Here is a 12,213-nt window from a genome sequence, read left to right on the forward strand (position 1 = left end):
TGTTATGACGCCCCTGTCAGAGAGAGGACAGTGTTACAAACTGTAAACGTTTGTGTACTAAGAGGACAGTTTGTATGTACTACAAGGACATTAACTGCACAAACAGGGACAAAAGGTCAGGGACCAAAACTGGAAAGCTACATATTTATGGTGGAGCTGTAATATTTTGCAAATTTCAACAATGACATTGAGCTGTCAGGGAAGATCTGGTTACATTTTCTCGTGAAATTTGATGTGGGAGGAAAGAAGGGGCATTTAAAATGTCAACACTCGACCAAGCGCACCTATGAGAGTTGGTCTTGTTGTATTTGAGTGCCTGCCTCCTTGAGTGTCTGTACAGTATATCTCTATTTAACTGAATTGTTTGTCAGTACTTGTGTCTTAGAATTTCTACACGGGGTGACATGTATTTTTGTATATGTCTATGTCCATGTGTGTGTGTGTGCATGGGTGATCACGTACATGAATGTGTATGCAGTGGCTCCTCTAGCCTTTTGGGAGCCCTAAGCGAGATTTGCTTTGGGCCCCCTCCCCCACCTTGCGGGCAAATCATTTTATTTTGAAAATACATTTTTGTGCAATTCTACTCATGCCATGGGGCAGAGAGAAATGTTTGCAGTTTCAAAGGTAATATCCTGCAATTGTACACATTTATGCCATGAGGTGGAGAGAAACCATTGCCATTTTAAAGGTCATATCCTGCAATTCTACACATTTTGCCATGCCTTATGCCATGTTGATATAATATCTGAGTGTGAATGACTAACAAAATCAAAGGGGGTCTCCTGGAGGTCAGGGCCCCTGGGCTCATGTCCTGTGTGCTTGGTCAGTAATTTGGTGATGATTACTACAAGGTATAGATAGCTGGCTAGACCACCTTACCTAGCGATCTGGAAAATGTCAGTTGACGTTGGCTAATTGAGTGACTGTCAGTGACTGATATAACAAGGGGAAAACTGCTGATTATCTCCCAAATTTCATCGGGGGCCCTCTAGCGGCTACGGGGCCCTACGCGTAGCCCGTAGTCTGCGTATAGGCAGAGGCGGCACTGTGTGTATGTTTATGTGTGGCATAACTGAAGGCATCTGTCAGAAAGCTGTCATCTTCTAGGTGCACTGTGCATGTCTGTTCTCTCCAGATGTCTGGGCTGTGATTAGATTTCTAGCATGTCAGCCTCATCACAAACAGACAGTGTGAAGCCACTTTGGGGAGATTTAATTGCATTACGGGATGAGAGAGAAAGGCATCTCCAGGGAAGGAGTAGTCACCATTACCTGCATGCCACTAGGCTTCTTACACGATACAGCTGCTCAGATGGAGTCCTCTTCAACCGCACATCTAATGGCAAATCTGTCCTTTTAAATGTCTTAAAGGTATTGAGATGCCATATGAGCGAAAAAGTCAGAAGAGGTTTTTGATTTGGGGGGGGGGTTTAGCTCTTTTAAAAGCAATGTTCACTTTTAAGCATGCCCACGAAGGGTATGCTATTCTTTACACTTTCACCATGACAACTCAGTGCTTTTAAAGCTCAAACCTGTCAAATATTATTATGCTCTTTTTCTCCCTTTCTATTTTTTATGCCTAACCCCAAAAAGGAGATTAGAGCCAGCTTTTGCATCACAGAATTTCAGATCAGGAAAATGTCCATGCCAACTAGACTCCATTATCTGGTTCTCACTCCATTTGGACTGAATATCTTTATTTAGGTGTACGTGTGTGCATGCTCAGTCTGCAGAATGCACAACAAAATTCATACTCTGAATGGTCAAGTTTCCTGAAACAGTGGTTTATGCCACAGAGCAACAGCCTGTTTTAAATCACAATTTTGTTTCCATTTAGCCATTTCTGGCCTTTTATCCGAATTCGCAAGAGCCATTGGCCCTTTTGTTGCATTCTGAAAGCTTTTGATGGAGAGAACACTGTCAGCTGTAGAATAAAGCCTTTCATCTGTGTGGGCGCACACAGGGCTATTAAGGTGGCATACAGACAGGAGACATTTGCAGATGTGTGAGAAGCACATGTTTTCAAGCGGCATCTCTTGAATTGAACAATAGCACATGGTCTGACTGGTAACCATACCAACAGTAAAACCAATAGAATAACAGTAAAACCAATTGCTCCTAATGGAGTAGATTATATTATCTATATCTGACAAGGATTAGGATTTGGGAGTAATTGATTACATGTAATCTGATTACCAAAACACTAACTGTAATCAGTTACATTACCCTCTACAATATTGTAATCAGATTACAAAAACCTTTTAAAAACAAAATGATTACTTCTTGAATTGCTTTTCAATTCAGAAAGGATGTTTGTGAAAAAATACATTATGACACCTTTCTGTTTTCTCAATGACATTCAATTCAGCATTGAAAAATTGTTCCACTTGCGCGAGTCTGACCTCAAGTCAGAGACCACTATGATAACGCGCACCAAATGCATTTGATTAATCATTTTTTTCTTCTTGTAATGGCTCTTAAGGGGAAAGTAATCCAAAAGTAATCAGATTACATTACTGAGTTTGGGTAATCATAAAATTACGTTATTGATAAAAAGAATTGACAGGTAACTGTAATGGATTACATTTAGAAAGCAACCTACCCAACCTTGATAAGGAGTGATGCAAAGTGTATTAGATCAGAGCAATATAGATCACTGTAAATGATCTAGTGAAATGAATCAACAATGGAGCATACAGAAAGTATCAACAGGCAGCATGAAATTAACATGGTACCAGAGGTGGGACTAAGTCACTTTTATTTGAGACACAAGCAAGTCTCAAGTCACAAGGTCTGTGGCTCAAGTCGAGTCCCAAGTAGAACGGGTCAAGACTTGAGGCAAGTCCAAGTCGTGCATTCTAAGAGCAAGTCAAGTCTAGTCGAATCACAGGTTTTCAAGTCACGCCTCAAGTCAAGTAAATAATATATACTTGTTCAACTACAAAATGTTGTCTATTTATTGATGGTACCAGACAGCCCTATTTATATATGGATTAGCCTATGTAATTGTAAAACTAGGGACTTTGTAGCAGTTATAAGGTCAATTCAGCATTGAAAAATTGTTCCACTTGCGCGAGTCTGACCTCAAGTCAGAGACCACTATGATAACGCGCACCAAATGCATTTGATTAATCATTTTTTTCTTCTTGTAATGGCTCTTAAGGGGAAAGTAATCCAAAAGTAATCAGATTACATTACTGAGTTTGGGTAATCATAAAATTACGTTATTGATAAAAAGAATTGACAGGTAACTGTAATGGATTACATTTAGAAAGCAACCTACCCAACCTTGATAAGGAGTGATGCAAAGTGTATTAGATCAGAGCAATATAGATCACTGTAAATGATCTAGTGAAATGAATCAACAATGGAGCATACAGAAAGTATCAACAGGCAGCATGAAATTAACATGGTACCAGAGGTGGGACTAAGTCACTTTTATTTGAGACACAAGCAAGTCTCAAGTCACAAGGTCTGTGGCTCAAGTCGAGTCCCAAGTAGAACGGGTCAAGACTTGAGGCAAGTCCAAGTCGTGCATTCTAAGAGCAAGTCAAGTCTAGTCGAATCACAGGTTTTCAAGTCACGCCTCAAGTCAAGTAAATAATATATACTTGTTCAACTACAAAATGTTGTCTATTTATTGATGGTACCAGACAGCCCTATTTATATATGGATTAGCCTATGTAATTGTAAAACTAGGGACTTTGTAGCAGTTATAAGGTCATGAAATCCGCAGAAGGCAAGTTGACATACTCAGAACGTAGATTTATTTACAGGTCTTGGTAATCCATTGGTGAAAGCGGCATATCATACAAAATATGCAAGTAGATTTACCAAATATACACAGGCAATAGCCCAAAGGAAATAGCCTCTGTATCAGGCTTAACTTGACCTATCTGAACAGAAACAGGTAGAGGGCAAGACTGTACAGCCTCCCTTGAGAAGCCCAAATTGAAACTGTCTAACAAGAGCTCTAACCAGAAGGCCTACATAATTTAAGCACTAGCCCCCCAGGACCATACAATTACCCAATTGGCAATTACAAACAATAAACTGGTTCTACAATGTAAAAGGCACTTTCAGCATCCACTATTAAATTGGTAGATTCGTCTTAATCAGACTTAATGATTGTTAATGATATTTAAACACCATACAAGCAATACTTTTCTCTCATTCAACATTCTGACTCTAAAGTGTGAAACGCAGGCCACCATACATTGAATTAAATAAACAGAACTTCTACCTCCTGAGTCTTGCGAACATTCCCGTGGCCCACTCAGAGCAGGGTAAGAAATTGTTGGTGAAATGAAAATGTATCGTAGGCCTATCAAACATGAAACAGAAACCTCTACGTGTTGCAATAAATGGTACATGGATGGAATTATGACACGCTAGCAATTAATGTAGAATTAGATGGAATATATATTTACTACATACAGTTAAAGTCAGAGGTTTACATACACTTATGTTGGAGTCATTTAAACTCATTTTTCAACAACTCCACAAATTTCTTGTTAAAACCTCTCTAGGATAGGGGGACAGTCGCGTCTCACTTGGCCAAAAGCCAGGGAAAATACAGAGCGCCAGATTCAAATAGAATTATATAAAAATCAAACTTTCATTAAATCACACATGTAAGATACTAAATTACAGCGACACTCGTTGTAAATCCAGCCAACACGTCAGATTTTAAAAAGGCTTTTCGGCGAAAGCATAAGATGCTACTATCTGATGATAGCACGACAGTAAACAAAGAGAGTAGCAAATTTCAACCATGCAGGCGCTACACAAAACGCAGAAATAAAATATATATCATGCCTTACCTTTGGCGAGCTTCTTTTGTTGGCACTCCAATATGTTCCATAAACATCACAAATGCTCATTTTGTTCAATTAAATCCGTCCATATATATCCAAAATGTCAATTTATTTGGTGCGTTTGATCCAGAAAAAAACAGCTTCCAATTTGCGCAAAGTCACTACAAAATAACTCAGAAGTTACCTGTAAACTTTGCCAAAACATTTCAAAATACTTTTGTAATACAACTTTAGGTATTTTTAAACGTTAATAATCAATCAAATTGAAGACGGGTCTATCTGTTTTCAATAGAGGATGAGAGGAAACTAACGCTACTTTTCAAGTCTTGGCCAACTCTCAACAGCGTTACCCTTTTCCAAGATGGCCGTACTTCTTCATTGCACAAAGGAATAACCTCAACCAAATTCCAAAGACTGGTGACATCCAGTGGAAGCGGTAGGAAATGCTATAGTTTCCCCATGAGAACCCAATGAACAGACAGTAACCTCAAAAATAAATAATTCGGAATGGTTAGTCCCTGGGCTTTTGCCTGCTACATAAGTTCTGTTATACTCACAGACATGATTCAAACAGTTTTAGAAACTTCAGAGTGTTTGCTATCCAAATCTACTAATAATATGCATATCATATATTCTTGGCATGAGTAGCAGGAAGTTGAAATTGGGCACGCTATTTATCCAAAAGTGAAAATGCTGCCCCCTATCCCAAAGAGGATAATTATTAACAAACTATAGTTTTGGCAAGTCGGTTGCGTGACACAAGTAATTTTTCCAACAATTTTTTACAGACAGATTATTTCACTTATAATTCACTGTATCACAATTCCAGTGGGTCAGAAGTTTACATACACTAAATTGACTGTGCCTTTAAACAGCTTGGAAAATTCCAGAAAATGATGTCATGGCTTTAGAAGCTTCTGATAGGCTAAATTACATCATTTCAGTCAATTGGAGGTCTACCTGTGGATGTATTTCAAGGCCTACCTTCAAACTCAGTGGCTCTTTGCTTGACATCATGGGGGGAAAAAATCAGCCAAGACCTCAGAAGACCTGGTTCATCATTGGGAGCAATTTCCAAATGCCTGAAGGTACCACGTTCATCTGTACAATAGTACGCAAGTATAAACACCATGGGACCACGCAGCCATCATACCGCTCAGGAAGGAGACGTGTCCTGTCTCCTAGAGATGAAGGTACTTTGGTGAGAAAAGTGCAAATCAATCCCAAATCAACAGCAAAGGACATTGCGAAGATGCTGGAGGAAACATGTACAAAAGTATCTATATCCACAGTAAAACAAGTCCTATACATATCCTCAGCAAGGAAGATGCCACTGCTCCAAAACCGCCATAAAAAAGACAGACTACGGTTTGCAACTGCACATGGGGACAAAGATCGTACGTTTTGGAGAAATGTCCTCTGGTTAGATGAAACAAAAATAGAACTGTTTGGCAATAAAGACCATCGTTATGTTTGGAGGAAAAAGGGGAAGGCTTGCAAGCAAGAGCACCATCCCAACCGTGAATATGGGGGTGGCAGCATCATGTTGTGGGGGTGCTTTGCTGCAGGAGGGACTTGTGCACTTCACAAAATAGATGGCATCATGAGGTAGGACAATTTAGTGGATATATTGAAGCAACATCTCAAGACATCAGTCAGGAAGTTAAAGCTTGGTCACAAATGGGTCTTCCAAATGCACAATGACACCAAACACACTTCCAAAGTTGTGGCAAAATGGCATAAGGACAACAAAGTTAAGGTATTGGAGTGGCCATCAGAAATCCCTGACCTCAATCCTATAGAAAGTTTGTGGGAAGAACTGATAAAACTTGTGTGAGCAAGGAGGGCTTACAATCCTGACTCAGTTCCACTAGCTCTGTCAGGAGGAATGGGACAAAATTCACCCAACATATTGTGGGAAGCTTGTGGAAGGCAACCTGAAACGTTTGACCCAAGATAAACAATTTAAAGTCAATGCTACCAAATACTAATTGAGTGTATGTAAACTTCTGACCCAATGGGAATGTGACGAAAGAAATAAAAGCTGAAATAAATCATTCTCTACTATTATTCTGACATTTCATTTAATTCTTAAAATAAAGTGGTGATCCTAACTGACCTAAGACAGGGAATTTTTACTAGGATTAAATTTCAGGAATTGTGAAAAACTGAGTTTAAATGTATTTGGCTAAGGTGTATGTAAACTTCTGACTTCAACTGTAGGTCCTATGCATTAAACATGTGAAAGTTAAAGCAAACATTTCAACAAAATATTTTTTTTTTATCTCCACTACGCCTATAGTGCATCTTCGCCACAGTAATAATTCATTTCAAACAAATTCCAAATACAAGCTTCATAAGTAAATGATCAATTTCAAGTAATTGTTAGAGACCAAAATACCAGTAGACCTATGCTTGCAAATGTTGCCCCATTGCTGGTGAGCTTGCAAACTAAACAGTTATTATTCTTGATCAACAAACAGTTTTTGGAGCTGCATATTTTTTTATTATGGCAATTCTCTCTCCCTACAATTTGACAAAATCACTGCACCCGATCCTATAGTTGTACAGCAAATGTGTGGCAGTGGCTACTGTCTCTGGCTGTGAGACTCTGTGCCACAAAATGAATGACAGAATATTTTTATTTGTTATTTTATTTCACCTTTATTTAACCAGGTAGGCTAGTTGAGAACAAGTTCTCATTTACACCTGCGACCTGGCCAAGATAAAGCAAAGCAGTGCGACACAAAAAACACAGTTACACATGGAATAAACAAGCGTACAGTCAATAACCCAATAGAAAAAAAGAGTCTACATACAGTGTGTGCAAATGGCATGAAGAGGTAAGGCAATAAATAGGCCATAGTAGCGAAGTAATTACTATTTAGCAAATTAACACTGGAGTGCTAAATGTGCAGATGATGTGCAAGTAGAAATACTGGTGTGCAAAAGAGCAGAAAAGTAAATAAAGACAATATGGGGGTGAGGTAGGTAGATTGGATGGGCTATTTACAGATGGGCTATGTACAGCTGCAGCGATTGGTTAGCTGCTCAGACAGCTGATGTTTAAAGTTAGTGAAGGAAATATACGTCTCCAGCTTCAACGATTTTTGCAATTCGTTCCAATCATTGGCAGCAGAGAACTGGAGGGAAAGGCGGCCAAAGGGGGTGTTGGCTTTACCTTTATTTAACCAGGCAAGTAAGTTAAGAACAAATTCTTATTTTCAATGACGGCCTAGGAACAGTGGGTTAACTGCCTGTTCAGGGGCAGAACGACATATTTGTACCTTGTCCACTCGGGGGCTTGAACTTGCAACCTTCCGGTTACTAGTCCAATGCTCTAACCACTAGGCTGGGGATAACCAGTGAGATATACCTGCAGGAGCACGTGCTACAGGTGGGTGTTGTTATTGTGACCAGTGAGCTGAGATAAGGCAGAGCTTTACCTAGCAAAGACGTGAGAAAATCGGGCCAGATAATTTCAAGTCATCAGTCACAAGTCAAAGTCCAGACCCAAGTCTTGAGGCTCCAGGTCCAAGTCAAGTCTCAAATTATTTTAGTTTCTGTAAAGTTGAGTCTTAAGTCATCAAATTGTGACTTAAGTCAGACTTGAGTCCAAGTCATGTGACTCAAGTTCACAACTCTGCAAAGTACTAATAAAATAGGCTGTATTGTGCTGTATTGCCCTTTTTGGGTCAATATGACATCCATGTTTCACCACAACAACTTGTTTGAAGTCATCTTAAAGCTGGAATCCATAGCAGTGAAACTGCCACGTTCGTTTGCAATATTACAACAACAAAGGCATTACAAACACAGTTTGTTTTGCTCGGACATCATTGCAAGCAAGTAAAATAGCAGACTATGTACCATGCTCATTTCCTCAAAAGAAAAACAATAACAAATGCGTGACCAGGTGACCAGTGGCGCTATTAGCCTATCGCAGATCTCAGCTTTATTGCACCAATACAGACAGAAGGAGCACAGCCCTACCTATACAGATGTTATCATTAACCTGAACTTGCATAAATCATTACTTTATGTTTTTATTTTTCCCTTTCTACCCATCCCTTTGTTTTCTACCATCAATTAAAGTGTTTCAGCTCCTCCAAGCGCAGGACGCAGCCAGGAATGATATTACCGGAGAAGATTAGTGGAAAAACCCCTTGAAGTCGATGGATTAATTCTTCAGGTTATTAGACAGGTGTACGATCCCCTCCTTTCAAAGGCCTTTCTTATGGCTGGGGGCAGTATTGGGTAGCTTTGATGAATAAGATGCCCAGAGTAAACTGCCTGCTACTCAGGCCCAGAAGCTATTATATGCATATTATTTGTAGATTTGGATGGAAACCACTCTGAAGATTCTAAAACGGTCTGAATGATGTCTGTGAGTATAACAGAACTCATATGGCAGGCAAAAACCTGAGATAAAAATCCAATCAGAAGTGGGAAATCGGAGGTTTGTAGGTTTTCAAGTCTTTGCCTATCCAATATACAGTGTCTATGGGGTCATATTGCACTTCCCAAGGCTTCCACTAGACGTAAACAGTCGGTAGAACCTTGTTTAAGGCTTCTACTGTGAAGGAGGAGAGAATAAGAGGTCTGTCAGAATGCCATGAGCTCAGTCAGGCGTGCGCCCCTGAGCGGTAGCTGCGTTCCTTTTCCGGAATTCTCCAGTTGAAACATTATTGAAGATTTATGTTAAAAACATCCTAAAGATTGATTCTATACATGGTTTGACATGTTTCTATGAACTGTAATGGAATTCTATGACTTTTCATCTGGCCTGCGCGTCGTGAATTTGGATTTGTGAACTAAACGCGCGAACAAAAAGGAAGTATTTGGACATAAATTATGGACTTTATCGAACAAAACAAACATTTATTGTGGAACTGGGATTCCTGGGAGTGCATTCTGATGAAGATCATCAAAGGTAAGTGAATATTTATAATGCTATTTCTGACTTCTGTTGACTCCACAACATGGCGAGTATCTGTATGGTTGGTCTCTGAGCGCTGTACTCAGATTGTAGCTTTATTGAAATCTGACAAAGTGGTTGCATTAAGGAGAAGTTTATCTAAAGTTTCATGCATAACACCTGTATCTTTTATCAATGTTTATTATGATTATTTTTGTAAATTGATGTGGCTCTCTGCAAAACCACCGGATGTTTTGGAAGCAAAACATTATTGAACATAATGCGCCAATGTAAACTGAGATTTTTGGATATAAATATGAACTCTATCGAACAACACATACATGTATTCTGTAACATGAAGTCCTATGAGTGTCATCTGATGAAGATCATCAAAGGTTAGTGATTCATTTTATCTCTTTATCGACTCCTCTCTTTGGCTGGAAAAATGGCTGTGTTTTTCTGTGACTAGGTGCTGACCTAACATAATCACATTGTATGCTTTTGTCGTAAAGCCTTTTTGAAATCGGACACTGTGGTGAGATTAACAACAAGTTTATCTTAAAAATGCTGTAAAATACTTGTATGTTTGAGGAATGTTAATTATGAGATGTCTGTTGTTTCAATTTGGCTCCCTGCACTTTCACTGGCTTTTATCATATCGATCCCGTTATCGGGATCTCAGCCGTAAGACGTTTTAATAGAGATAATGGTATTTTCTCTTAATGATCCAACAGATAATGCAATTAGGATGTTCTCTTGATGTTTCTTATTTTTGTACTAATCAAAAAATTACCTTCTCGTGAAGGGGAATAGGGAGCCGTCGTTCCCAGACCTATTTCATATTAATACGAATGGAAGTTTTCCAAAAGCCTATTCACCCATTATGGTGCAGATGTATGCTTTTACTCTTTCTTAATTCTCCATACACGAAGAGATGGGATCCTAGAGGTCTTTACCAGGGAAGTGAGTTAACTGTGAAGTCCTGCCTTTCTTTGTCTCTTAAATCACAGTGATAATTAGTGAAGGGTTTAGACGAGGGGACCCAGGAATGGGATGTGCCAAGTGTGTTTTTGACCCTGTGTGAGGTGTGTCCTGCCACCATTTGCCACATTGCAGACCTGGCACTGGACCCAAGGATTGATCTTCTGAGACACATCATTACCAATCAGCACCCTCTCAGCCTCACCCAGAAAGTGTCACAATATTCCTCCCACCGTCGAATGGGGATGGGGGAATGGGCTCGGGGAGAGACATGAGAAATATGGCCTGGTCCGTGCCTTATTCATCACAGTGCAGCGACAGAGGCTGGGCCTGACGGCCGTATATCTGCCATGTGCCGTGTTGCATTGTTTCCAGGAGCTGGTTAGGGATGTTTGGCTACATACAGCGCCAGGTGTTTACTCACTGTGAGTGGACATTAAACTGTAATGGCACTACTTCTATGAGAATCAAACATCGGATCGATTCGTCTTAGTCATACACATCCTCAGGTAATAATCTTAATGACTCATGGAGGATATGAGAGTTCATCTCTGGGGGAGCAGGGAGTTGAGGTGGGAGAAGACTGAGAAAGACTAAGAGAAGAAAAAATGATATTACAGTATATACTGTATAAGGCAAAGAGAATGAAAGAGACATCTGAGTAAGGGAGGGAGGGAGGGAGGGAGGGAGAGCACAACCACTGGACTTCCTAAAACTCTGCATCCTGGCAACCTCACACCAAGCCCATCCACAGCCCAGCCCATCCACAGTCTACCCCAGCCAAGCCCCATCAATCCAGACACACACACACGCACACACACACACACACACACACACACACACACACACACACACACACACACACACACACACACACACACACACACACACACACACACACACACACACACACACACACACACACACACACACACACACACACACACACACACACAGTCCACACTCAGCAGTTGTGGTTTTGTTATTAAGAGTCCCCAGTGGGCACTTAAAGCAATTACATCATTGATACATGGTACAAAGCCTTAGGCCTGCAGCCACACAGCAGCTTGGTCGGGCAGCTGTCTGGCTGTCAGCATTCTGATCCAAACAAAGATCATGTCACACTCAATGAAAACCATGAGCTGAATCTTACAGCCAAGCCAATGGTTCTCTTACGACCCTCCCCGGTAATATTAGCTGGGACAGGCCTGCCCTTCTTTACCCATTCCATGTTGTCTTTGTCGACTCCACTGGTTTTACTTACAGCGCCATTGGATACGGGGGGAAACTTTATGGGGCATCTGCTATTGTGGTATTTCTATGTCTCTTTTCAGTGTAATTCATAGCTGGTGAAAGTTAAACCATTTAAAGTCAGTCCTTTGGAGGAGGATTTACATAGACCCTGTGGAAACTCAATGCTATTTCTCTGTCCCCAGAAGTTCATAGAGTTCCTGGTTGTGGTTGGATATTGACCCTGTCTGTCTAGCAGTAACTC

The sequence above is a fragment of the Oncorhynchus tshawytscha genome, linkage group LG01, assembly GCF_018296145.1.
Source record: "Oncorhynchus tshawytscha isolate Ot180627B linkage group LG01, Otsh_v2.0, whole genome shotgun sequence".
NCBI classification, from domain to species: Eukaryota; Metazoa; Chordata; class Actinopteri; order Salmoniformes; family Salmonidae; genus Oncorhynchus; species Oncorhynchus tshawytscha.